This window comes from Amblyomma mixtum, chromosome 1 (genome assembly GCF_055824585.1).
Source record: "Amblyomma mixtum isolate Tamu chromosome 1, ASM5582458v1, whole genome shotgun sequence".
Lineage (NCBI taxonomy): Eukaryota > Metazoa > Arthropoda > Arachnida > Ixodida > Ixodidae > Amblyomma > Amblyomma mixtum.
Window position 1 is genome coordinate 57405736 of NC_143012.1, and position 12553 is coordinate 57418288.

At 51.5% G+C, this 12553-nt stretch overlaps 1 protein-coding gene across 1 annotated transcript in view; it reads left to right on the plus strand.

The window, feature by feature from the left end:
• The first annotated feature begins 2542 nt into the window (after window positions 1-2542).
• Window positions 2543-12553, plus strand: part of LOC149366369 (uncharacterized) — a 73138-nt gene continuing 63127 nt past the window's right edge. The window contains exon 1 of the mRNA XM_089570576.1: window positions 2543-2954. The gene's annotated coding sequence lies outside the window, so the exon portion shown is untranslated. The remainder of the gene's footprint in view (window positions 2955-12553) is intronic.

Genomic DNA, 12553 nt, shown 5'->3' on the forward strand with positions numbered 1-12553 from the left:
CGATTTTGCGTCGGGTAAATCTTGCTAAGGATATGCAGGTTTGGGAATGTTCTTGTCTGCAATCTTCGCCAATACACTGCCTCTAGTTGATTTAGATCAGGATGAGGCGGCGGATAGCGGATCCGCACCCCCTTACAGTAGTCGAGAATGTTTGAGTACGTAGGGCCGACTCGGTCGGGTAGATCGTTCGATTGCGAGGAAGCTCGGCTCGTATACCCTCGAGCTACCTCGTCGGCGCGTTCGTTCCCCGCTATGTCGGTGTGTCCTGGCACCCAGTAAATGCTGTGTGCGACTTTTGGTGGGGTCGCGCTCTGGAGGAGCCGGAGCGCGGCGCGACCTATGCCGCCGTTCATGTATTAACGGCATGCTTCTCTCGAATCTGTAAGGATGGTAAGGGACATGCTGCTTCGATAACCGGCTACCGCCGCTAGAGCTACGGCCAGCACCTCCCCTTCGGTTACCGTGCAATCCCTCACTGAGGTGCTAGCTAATTCGTTTAGGTTGGAATCAATAACTACCGCCACTGTGCTGTTATGTGAGTTTCCTGTATACGGAACCGAGTCCGTGTATACCGTTGTGGATTTTGTAGCTAGATTTTGTTTTACATACCTCGCCCGGGCTGCCCGACGGGCCGCATGCAAGTTGGGGTCCATGTTCCGGGGAAGGCAGCGAACCTTTAGCGTCTGGCGAATTGCGTCTGGTGTGCTCGCAGCACGATTCTCGATTTCCGCAGTTCCGCCTAGCCCCAGTCGCCTAAGAAGCGAGCGCCCCGTAGGAGTCTGCTGGAGCCTAGCTAACTGCGTGACCAGTTGGGCATCTTCGATCTCTTCGAAGGTGTTGTGAATTCCAAGAGCAAGTAGTTTTGCGTTGTAGGTGTTCATTGGTAGATGCAGGGCTGTCTTGTAAGCTTTGCGGAGTATGGTATCTGCACTATCCACTTCTCCTTTGTTGAGGTAGAAGTACGGGAGGGCGTAACCCACGCGACTGACCACCAGGCTCTGAACCAGGCGCAGGGTATCCCCCTCTCGCATGCCGCTCCGCTTCTGCGACACGCGCGTGATCATTCTGGCGACCTGAGTGGTCGATTGCTTGAGAAGGCCGAGCGTATGGCCGCATCGCTGGTTGCTCTGCAGCCACATTCCCAAGACTCGTATCTTGTCTCGTTCGGGAATTAGCTGTCCTTCGAGGGAGACATTGAGGGACCCTTCCTTGTGTTTCCCTTTGTGGACTCGCAGGAGTTCTGATTTTTCGGTGGAGCAGGCGAGGCCTCGTGCACTGACATATTCTTCCACGCAGGTAGCCGCTGCTTGCAGTCGTTCTTCTTTCTGGCCGAGCGACCCAGTGGTAACCCAGACCGTGACGTCGTCAGCGTATATTGCGTGCTGTATGCCTTCGATCTTCTCGAGTTGTCTAGCGAGTCCGATCATGGCCACGTTGAAAAGTAGTGGCTGAGTTCCTTCATCAGCGAGCGGAAAACCGGGCCAGGTGAGAGCCGCGTCTCACCGACGGCCGTGGGTCTCGCGAGCGAAGCACCGTTTCGAACCGTCAGCCAAACCGTGATTACGGTCCGACGCCAAATCCCACAACTATACGCATATGCCTTCACTTTAATTCTAACTGAGAATACCTTGAGGTGGCGAGATTTTTGGTAATAAAGGGATCTACCACTCTGGTTAATTTATTGGAAGCACTTCTCGCTGGACGTCGCCTATAACCCATAATTTCAATGGGCTCTCTCCATATTAAGGGTCCCCCAGACCCATGCTAAATCGTTGTAAAACACGGGTGGCCGCCCAAACAGGATACGCATGCATAATCTCGGCTGCGCTTTAATCGTTAAAAATGAGTAGAAAAATTACGCTTTCGTGCAGGAACAGCACCCCGTCAAAATCCCGATAAAAAAAGTGCGGCCTCCACGTACGTGTCTACACACGCTTTGCTCAAGGTTTGGTGCTGCGCGCAGTAATGTTCTTTCTCTCTCTTTCTTGGGGTTAACATATTCAAATGCTCTACCGCAATTCATTTCTGCAAGAAGAGCGGAAAAATATATGCGCGTAGCTGGCCCCTTCGTACCCCTAACCTTCATTGCATTGTTTAAGGAAAGAGATCTTCACTCTAGAAAAAAGTAGTTCGACCACTAGAGGTCTGCCAAAGATCGAAATGGATATTTTTCAACCTTCCTGCAATGTTCTCGTGATAGTATGGTAACGCTACGGAATCCCCAGTCAAGCGGACTAGCAGTTTCGGCGACAGCCAAGCATACTCTGTTGCCGTCTTTCCAATCGCGGCGAAAAGGCGACGTGGCACTGGTATGCTCTCGTCTGCTAAAAAGCAAAGCAGTCGAGCGCGACTGAACGCGAGCTTAAAACAGAGATAAACCACTGCAGTCTGACACCTAAAAAACACAAAAACAAAAGAGTCGCCGCGGCCTCAGCTGAAGCACGCGCTATCAACTCTGCTATCAAGCCTCCCGTTTGTTCCCGCCCGGCGGACGAGAATTAGCGAGACTAGGCCTAAGCCTTCCTGGCCGAGACAAGGCGGCGGTTCGCCGTTACAGCGGTGTTCGGATGTCATTTCGTTAATTACTCGGGACGTAGTTCGAAACTGGCATTAATTAATTGGACTAATGAGCCCTTTATGCCTCTCTCGTCGTAATGTGACCCCAGCTGAAGACCTGTTTCTGTCATTTCTGTCAAGTTATGGCTTGGAAAATTCTGAAGCTCCAGCTACCACCGGCGCCTGACAACGTCGTGTTCGTGTGAGCTGCTCGCCTGACCGTCGCCATTCACGGTGGACATTCTCTTTTGCGGCGGAAGAAAGAGCTCTCACCAACGTGCCAATGCCGGCTTGACTTCAAAGTGCGGTGCTGTTGGCGGGATATCTTCAATGTGTGAACACGATCGGCTTGCGTGAACTAAGCCTTCCCCAAAGCTTCAACCTCAGCAGCAAGAGCGGTAAGTGCGATGGCATCTGGTCAGTTCTGTAATTGGCATTGCTGAATTCGCGAGTCTTGCAACAGTCGAGATTTTTATTAGCGTCAAGAATTCTTTGAGCGGTCATGCGAAGAACCCGTAACGACCTATATTTGACCCTGAAAGATTTGTTGCCCCAATCGCGGAAGCACTGTTGAAAGCAAGTGACAGGTACAGTCATGTTTCGCTGGGGGTGGTCGCGTGGCTGTGGCCGATGTAGAAGTGAAAGTCAGGCCTTGACGCGATCACGGGTCGCCTCTTCTAGAAAGCAAGGATGGAAGTAAGCGCCGTAGTTCTTCACTCAGCGAGTACTGCAGGTTTTCGATTTACAAGCACTCTTCTTGCCGGTGATCAACACCGGGGGGGTTAAGGATGTTTCAAGCGAATGAGTGGCGCTACGCCGCGAAAACTTTCGTACTTTTGGGAACATCGTCACAATGGTCGCTGTTGCTGCCGCGGCCGCTCGAAACACATTTTTCCGCTGCGGGGGCAGAACTCGCAAGCGTTTTCGCTAGCATGTGAAACAGGCTTTAACCGTGTGAAGAAGTTGTTTTGTTATCCGGTACTGAGGTTGAGGGAGAAAGGATGGTGTTTTCGAAAGCAATTTTCATCCACATCGAAGAAGCCTTCAGTGTTAAGTTCAACCACCGGTGCGTGATCGAGTCGCATCTGCATGCGTTCTGTTGCTCCTTCTTCCATATCGCTCGCAATTGCACGAATATGTTGAGAAGCAGAGTCTTCGTTTCGCCGAGACTTGAGCGTACTGATGTTACTGCTGACTACCTGCCTAAGTCTGATGTATGATTCCAAGTGCACGCCGCTGAGGACGCATCGCATTTATCATCAAATAATTAGTATGCACACGCAGAGAGCCTTCGCGGCGTTGTTCCAGTTAAGCCCTTGTCGTGAAATTTCCAGGAGTTAGGCATTGGCGTACAGCCGCCCACAGACTTAACACGAATGACGGAATGCGTGGCCTGGACTGCCGTCAGCGCCATGAAGAGATAGTCATCGGGTGCGAGATGATGCTCTCGGAATGTTTGCGGTGTCTGACGATAGGAGGTGCGAACCGCGGCAGCTTAGCGGGCAGTTCCTGGCTGCCGCGATAAGAAAACTGCAAAGAGCGTCGCCGGGGCCGTGGAGGCCGAATCGGCGAGCAAAAAGCTCTGAAACGCCCCCGTGACGAGCGCGCTGTCCACGCGGCGATCAGGCAGAAGAGGAAAAGCAGTAAAAGCGAGCTGCGCACCAGCTGTCGTCAGCAGTCCAGGCCACGCTTTCCGTCATTCGCGCAAAGTCTGTGGGCGGCTGTACATTACCGTATCCTATGTCGCACTAGGTGGCATTGAATCGTCGTGTTAGAAAAGATTTTTGAGCTCGTAATTTTTTTTATTCCTTTTGAGTTCGGTCACTTCAAGAAGCAGAGCTGCATTCATGCATGTTATCGTAGATGCGATGGACTGCCAATGGTACTGGGAATCATTAGATTACAGAGAAGCTTTGCAGCGTTTATCTTTACCCTCGGCATTCCTGTTCACCGCTGCAAACGTGTGCGACCTTTGCGTTGTCATTCCGTCACGCCTTTCATGCGCCCGCCAGAAGTAACCAGGAGGCTGGCAAGGTATCGCAGTTCTTCGCAGGCGATTTAGCTTTTTTTTCGGGACTGTTCGCGAAGGTGTAGAGCCTTCCTCCAAAATGCACACCCCAACGGGTTTGCTTCCTAGCCACGCAGTCTGGATCGCTCGTGCGATCCAAATCTTTCTTGGCCAAGAAGGAATCTCGGCTTCATCTACCCGCATTTCTGGTTTTCCTGGATTGCTAGGGGGTCCACTGCTCGGCTTAGAAGCGCACCTTTCCTGCTGTGTATTCGTCGACGACGGCTGTACAGTGTAACGAATCATGAGGGTTCCCTGCCGTTCAGGCCAAACTGCACCAATAAATTTTTACTGCTTTGATGTTCACTTACGAGAGAGAGAGAGAGAAAAAAATTACCGACGATTACGTTACTTCCTAATGCGAAATTTGAGCGCAGCAAATAAGCGGTTTCACCTTTTCGATAGATTGAGGCAAAGAAATCGAGCAACACATGTATGCGCTATCACAGAATTTTTTTTTATTTTTCACACGTATTCGCAATTTCGGCTCGGGCGGTGCACATATGCAGATCCGCCGCCACCGATCTGGCTCTCTGATTGCAACCGCACAGGGGTTGCATTGGAGGAGGAGCGAAGAAAGGAATTAAGTTCGAGCCGGCGCTTTGACAACCGGAGACTCGCAGGAAGAGGGGGGAGGGGGGCGGCGTGTACACCCAGCGGCAAACGATGGGGGCAGAAGCGCGCGCAGCAAACGGACAACACGATAAAGGGAGGAGGGAAGAGATAGCAGCGACTGACTGATGCCGCTGACGCCGATAGCGCTGGGGGGATGAAAGGGGGGCGGAGCTGGTTACGAGGCCGACGCCGACGACGACGCGAAACCCAGGAACGGACGCCAAAGAGCTGCGCTCTAAAACTTTATTGTACAATGAATTCGGGGCACGCCCCAGGGTCCCCGCACGACCGCACTGCACTCAAGTGTTTATGTTCCTGAGGTTCATAACACTGGCAGCCCGGCTGGCGGCGATGGTCTGCACGGCCGGGTCCTCCGAGCGCAGCACGGTCTCCCAGTCCTCCCAGGTTTTGAGGTTCTCTAAGTCCCGCGGGGGAGGGTCCGCCGGGCAGAGGGAAAGGATGTGGAGGGAAGAGGCAAAAGGTTCTGGGCATAGGGCGCATACCGGAGTGGGGAAGGAGGGATGATAGTGGGCTAGGGTAAGGGGTGAAGGAAAAGAGTGTGTCTGTAGTCTGCGCCAGATCGTTGCTTGTTTGTTATCTAGGGAGTGGTGGGGTGGGGGATAGAGCTGGCGTGAGGCTCTGTAGGCCTGCGTCAGCTCGCTGAATGAGTGCATGCGCTCCTTCGTGAATCCCCGATCCGAGGGCACCTGAGCCCGGTTTAAAGAACCTTGGGCTAAAAGGTTGGCGGCCTCGTTTTCGGGATTCCCGGAGTGCGCGGGCACCCATATCAGCTCCACATGGCGGGGCGGGGGTGCATCGGGCGAGTCCAGCATGCTAAAAGCAGGGACATGGACTCGGCCTCGAGCAAAATTTAGAATCGCGGTTTTCTTAAGCTCTTCAATAAAAATGACGTTGCAGGATAGTGCGGAGCGTGGAGCGATGGTCTAGCGGCTAGCTAAGCTCCTGCGTCTTGGTCAGTCTTCCTGCGATATTGAACCGTGTTAGAGTACTTTGGATTAGGCCTCGAGCAATCATCTTCGGCTAGCGCCGGTCTGTGTAGTACAACATGGTGTTCGGCGCGTGCATTCGGCGTCGCGACCATGAAGTGGCATGCGCTTGGTTGGTTCACTTTCCGGGAAGGGAAATGGCGCAGCGCTTTTCTCACATCTCGGTGGATACCCGAACCGTGCCGCAAGGTATGCGGTTCGTATGCAGTCCAAGTGAAGGATGCTTCAGGATGCTTCAGGCTGCTCTGAATGGGCCACGAGCAGCTCCGGCGGATACTGCCGCTCGCTTGCGCCGAGGATAGAGGGCGAGAAAAAATAAAAAAATTACCGACGATTACGTTACTTCCTAATGCGAAATTTGAGCGCAGCAAATAAGCTGTTTCACCTTTTCGATAGTGAGTCAACCCCAGCTGCGGAGTTGGTTTCAGGGACAACGCCGCCGATGCCGACACAAACAATATGATACCCTCGCTTCCGCAGCGCTAAGAACCAGGTCTAGCCGTGGGAAGGTGGTCACGTATTCGTCGACGTGCCGGGGCCTACGTGAAATAACCGGCGCGTCGGCAACTGAAGAGCACCCTATCCGCCACACAAGAACAGGGGGGGGGGGGGGGGGGACCCTTTCCTCCTCTTTGCGCATGGCGGCGACGGTGTTCTATGCAGTCACATTATCTTGACTCTCTAGCGGCGTCAGCGGCATCCAGCGGTATCAGTCGGTCGTTATCAGTCGGTCGCTGCTAGCGCTGGGGGGATGAAAGGGGGGCGGAGCTGGTTACGAGGCCGACGCCGACGACGACGCGAAACCCAGGAACGGACGCCAAAGAGCTGCGCTCTAAAATTAGGAGTCACTTAGGCGACTAAAGTGGTGCAAGGCGAAAGCCTTAGTACAGCATTCTGTCACGAATGTGGTTGTGAATAATGAATCAAGTGCTGCCAGCGAATGACGCGTCCATTGGCTGTCTGCGTGTGTTACTGATGTGTGGTTAACATGTTAAGCTTCGCCTGTAAGAGTGGAACGCGACAGCGTCTTGCAACGCTGCCAGGGAGTCCACAGAACGCCATCGCCAATTCGGCTGTACGCCTTGCTGGACGGTAAATTTATTTTTTGAGGAAAGGAAATGTATCTCTCTCGCATATCTGGGTGGACACCTGCACCTCGCCGTAAGGGAAAGTGGGAAGATGGGAGTGAACGAAGACGCCGTATTAGCTAGACGCGCCTTTGCTCATTCCAAACCATTCAGCTGGCATTACGGAGTGGCTAGCGTGCTCGTATCGCACTCCTGAGACCCTGGTTCGATTCCCCAACTCGACCAATTTCGTTCTCGGTTTTATTGATTTATGCGGTCTAACTAGAAAGGTTAATTAGGCTATTTCATATTTATATTATTGTATTTCTATCCATCGTGTTCTGTCATTAACCTGTCTATTGTTGGAACTGTCTAGGATGTTCGACACAACGTATATGAAACGAGCAACGTCTTACTGAGTGGGGAAGTGCGTGGTGGTGGAGGGAACGCGGCTTCGTACTTATCTGTTTTTCAGCAGCGTCTCCTTCCGCGGACGCTGTTGTCGCTGCGGCGCGCGTCTTTTTTTTATTTTCTTCTGACGTCTTCATTCTCCTCTCTATTAATTAGGCTAATTGATTAATTAAGCAATTAACTAAACTCAGTCCAACTTAGTTGCAGCATCACTATACGATCCCTTTGATTGGTTGCATGGTTACTAGCCAAAGTACAATTGGCCCCATTTGAAATTCGCGCACTGTGACGTCACGAGCATTTCGACCAATTGAAAAGCGTGACATTGGGGGCGGAGCTGGTTACGAGGCCGACGCCGACGACGACGCGAAACCCAGGAACGGACGCCAAAGAGCTGCGCTCTAAAAAATGCAGGGGGCACTTTGCTGACCTAACGTGCGGTGAGGCGAAAGACGCAGTGTTGCTGCTTGTGTAACTGATGTGTGGTTAAGATGTTGAGCTTCGCCACTAAGAGTGGAACGCGACAGCGTCTTGCAACGCTGCCAGGGAGTCCACAGAACGCCGTCGCCCGTTCGGGTTTGCGCCTTGCTCGTCGGTAAATTGGTTTTTGAGGAAAGGGAATGTATCTGTCTCGCATACCTCGATGGACACCTGAACCTCGCCGTAACGGGAAGGGAGGAAGATGGAAGTGAACGAAGACACTGTATTCACCAGACGCGCCTTTGTTCATTGCAAACCATCGAGCTGGCATGGCGGAGTGGTAGCGTGCTCGTCTCGCACTCCGGAGACCGGGGTTCGATTCCTGAGCTCGACCAGTTTCCTACTCGGTTTTATTGATTTATCTGACCTGACTAGAAAGGTTGATTAGGCTAATTAGGTAATTAAGCAATTAACTCAACTCATTAAAACTAACTTGGAGCATCACTATACGATCCCTTCAATTGGTTGCATGGTTACTAGCCAAAGTACAATTGGCCCCATTTGAAATTCGCGTGCTGTGACGTCACGACCATTGCGACCAATTGAAAATCGCGACATTTCTGTAGACAACTCCTGCTTACAACGATGCGGCATTAAAGGCTTCCGCCTTAATAGATGCCGCTCGCCCTCGGGTAGTCAGTGATAACAGTGAACACCTATAGTGCGGCGTTCATTCTGCCTGCTGCGTCCATGTCTTGCGGCCGCCGCGCTAGGGCGCTTTGCGCGAGTGAACACGGTGGCCAGGGCGATGCTGCCAGGCGCTGTAGTGATTTCTAGCGGCCTTGAACGTTGACGCAACCGCAACAGCACAGATCATCGGAGCGCTCTTTCATTGCCTTTCCATTTTCGCATTCTGGGCTCATTCACATGGCACGTCTACTTTTATGCGCTTTTATTGCGAAAGCAATACTACTTGCACTTTCACGCCGTTGCCGTGCCGCGGCCGGTGACCACCATCGTGCCGCGGAGGTGACCTCCATTTCACCTTCATTGCATTAGATTGGATTAGATTCGATTAGATTAGATTGGACTGGATTGGATTAGATTAGATTGGTTTGCATAGGAGTGGATTGGACTGGATAGGAGTGGATTGGATTGGATTCGAGTGGATTGGATTAGATTACATTAGCTTACATTATATTAGACTACATTATATTACATTAGATTAGATTACAGTGGATTGGATTGGATTGAAATAGAATAGATTGGACTTTTTTTTGCAAAGAACGGAAAGAAAAAAATTTAACGTTCATTACCTCGCTAACAAGGACGCGTTCATCATCTCGCATCTTGTGGCCGTGGCCTTTACGCGATTCCGACTTAGCGGTTAATGTTAAGGGTGATAACTTTCACGTTACCGTAGACCCTAATGAGGACGGTATCCACTTGTGCCTGGATGGTATGTGCATTTAAGTTGGCACTGACGGGAATGAGACAGTATTGTCGAGGTCATCAAAAGAGGCCACGCTGTGGGCACTTCTCAAAGTGGGAAGGGAGAGCCTGTAACTATCGGCTAGGAAGGCGGGGGGGGGGGGGGCACGCTAATTCAAAAAACGTTTTCACAGTGTTCCTGTGGATTTGTTAAAAGAACCGCAACATCCAGCACAAATACAAAGTCGGCTGTTAGTCGGGAAGTGTGGCGTACACATTTTAAAATATAATTAATTGAACGGTGGTTATGAACATTTTCCGAAGGGACCCTTTGGTCGTGTTTTAAAATAACGATTAGTAAATGGCATACAGATTACAATGCAATCCGATACCGCACAGGGTTGCACTTACGCAGGTCGAGGTTGCATTCTTTCTATAACACGTTGAACACATGATACCATACACATGAATACATAACGGGAGCCAACAGTCACCGATACCAAGGATCATAGAGGATACCTTTTTTGTAGGTATTATCAGTGGGAAATTGATAAAAGCAGAAGAAGAAACAACCACATGCCGCCGGTGGGACCCGAATCCACAACCTCCGAAGGAGGTGCTAACGAGCCCTTCTTTCCATTCCGTTTTCTGCTGGATACCTGAATGCCATACGCAAAATATCTATCAGCATAATGCGAAGGCGGAGGGGGTCTGAATGTGTTGGATCAAAATATATGAGTGAATAATCTAGAGGATTCTGGGAACGTCGCTCGCACTTAGGTGCCTTGATGGCCGCCCATCCGCTTTCAGGGTGAGGACACCGCTCTCGACGGCGGCATGTCGGGTCCTACTCTCCCGTTCGGATACATTGAACGCAGTGCGATGGCAGGTTGTTTCGATGAGAAAGCGGCCGCTACCGCGTAGAATTCCGGAAATTTGCTGTTGCCAATACAGGGTGGTACCAGAGGTTGTTTAATAAACAATGAATCAGAGTTAGTTACTCGAAAGTATACCATGTTTCGCAGCACCCCCGTAGGGGCCTCTGCAGTACGCAGGTGTTTGTGAGCGGCGACACCACGGGTTCTCGAATATCCATAGGGACATCCCTGCAAGGGGATGATAGTGAGCAGTGCGTCACCATGGGCCCGAGCACTCGCGCTTAGCCGTGCGTGGCTTAGCCGGGGAAAAGGGGATCCTGGTGGTTGAGCCGATGCCGAGTGTTTGTGCATTTTATGGCCTCTCGTCGGAGGCAACACTGCCCTTTGGCCCCAGTTTCCTGTAAACGGCCCCACTTGCCTGACCCGACCGGGAGAAATTGGCAGTCACCTTTTCCTGTCCTTCCCTCCATCTTTCACTTTCCTATCATCTTTCTTACGACTCTCGTGTCTCCTCCTCTCTTATAGACTTTTTTTCCAGGCAGCGAGGACTAACCTTGTGTGGCGAACTACCATGCCTTTCGTCTTATTGGATTATAGTTGGGGTGTACAGCTGGCGAGGGCAGGGCTTTTTTTCAAGTTCCTGCCCCATCCCCTCGTTGGACTCCTCGGTCGGTGGCTGGCGCCAAGGCCGAAAAACACATACATTCTATGGCTCCCCCCTCTCCCACAAAAGGATCGCTTTCACAAAAGAGTGCAGACCGAAGTAACGGCTTAATTCGCAAAAAAAAACAGAAACGTTCCTGAAGTATTATGTGATACACAATTAAGAACCAGAAAAGTACTCCCCTTCATAGTTTCGAAATCTGACTGATTCCTTGGGCCTTAGCTACAAGGTGACAAAACTAGCCAGCCGTGAAATTTCCCTCAATATCCGCGACTAAGCGCAATATTCGTATCTCCCAAATGTAAAAACTAGGGAAGCATTGCTGTCTCTACTAAGGCACCCCGATACCTGAACGCAGTCACAGGCGCCATTTCAGAATACCATAGCCGGAATCTCACCGAGGAAGAAATGTTGGAAGGGTCTTAATTAGGGAACACTGAATTCCGCCGAATAAACATCCTTAAAGATGATAACGGAATGCACACAAAACACACAGTCCTGACGTTTACTTACAGCCAGCTCCCAGAATCGATAGAATAGATCTGAAAGCAACAACTGTGCGACCCTTTGTCCGAAATCCCCGACGCTGATTCAACTGCCAGAAACATATCCAACAATTGTGGACAAAAGCATTTTTGAGCACGAAACCTTTCATTAACGCAATTTTTTCATATAATCATTAAATTCAAAGGCGCCAAACCATACACACGCGGTGGCTCAGTGGTTATGGTTGAACCGAAAGATGCGGGTTCGATCCCGGCTGCGGCGGCCGAATTTCGATGGAGGCGAAATTCTAGAGGCTCGTGTACTGTGCGATGTCAGTGCACGTTAAAGAACCTCACGTGGTCGAAATTTCCGAAGCCCTTCACTACGGCGTTCCTCATAGCCTGAGTTGCTTTGGGACGTTAAACCCCCCCCCCCCCCCCCCCCCCATAAAAATAAACGCCGGTGAGCGGGGTCCCCGGTGTAAACGCTGTTTTGGAGAATGTGGTAGGCTAGATACGGTACCCATGCAGACCAGCTCGACGTTCCGGCAGACCGCTCGCTAGTCGGCAATAGTTTTTGAAGTGGGGTCAGATGCAGCCAACGCAATGGCGACCTCCTCCGCGTGTGTTATGTCACGGGCTCGAAAAGTAAGGTCGTTCACTGTTTTGGATTGGTGGACAACTGCAGCCGTCTACCATCCCCCATGCTGGTGGCCGGAGGCTTCCAAGTAGAATACGCCGGGTTTCGATCCATAGTGGCGGGCCAGGGCCTCCGCCCGCGCCAGGCGCCGACCATTATGGTCCTCACGGTTCAGATTCGCGGGAAGAGGGCGCAACTCCACTGGGATCGAATACGTACGCGCTCTTCCATGAGAGTGGTGTGTTGGATGTGTAGTCGGGCAAGGAGGCGACGTTCCGACGATGTCCGAGAGACGTGTATATTGGTTAGTC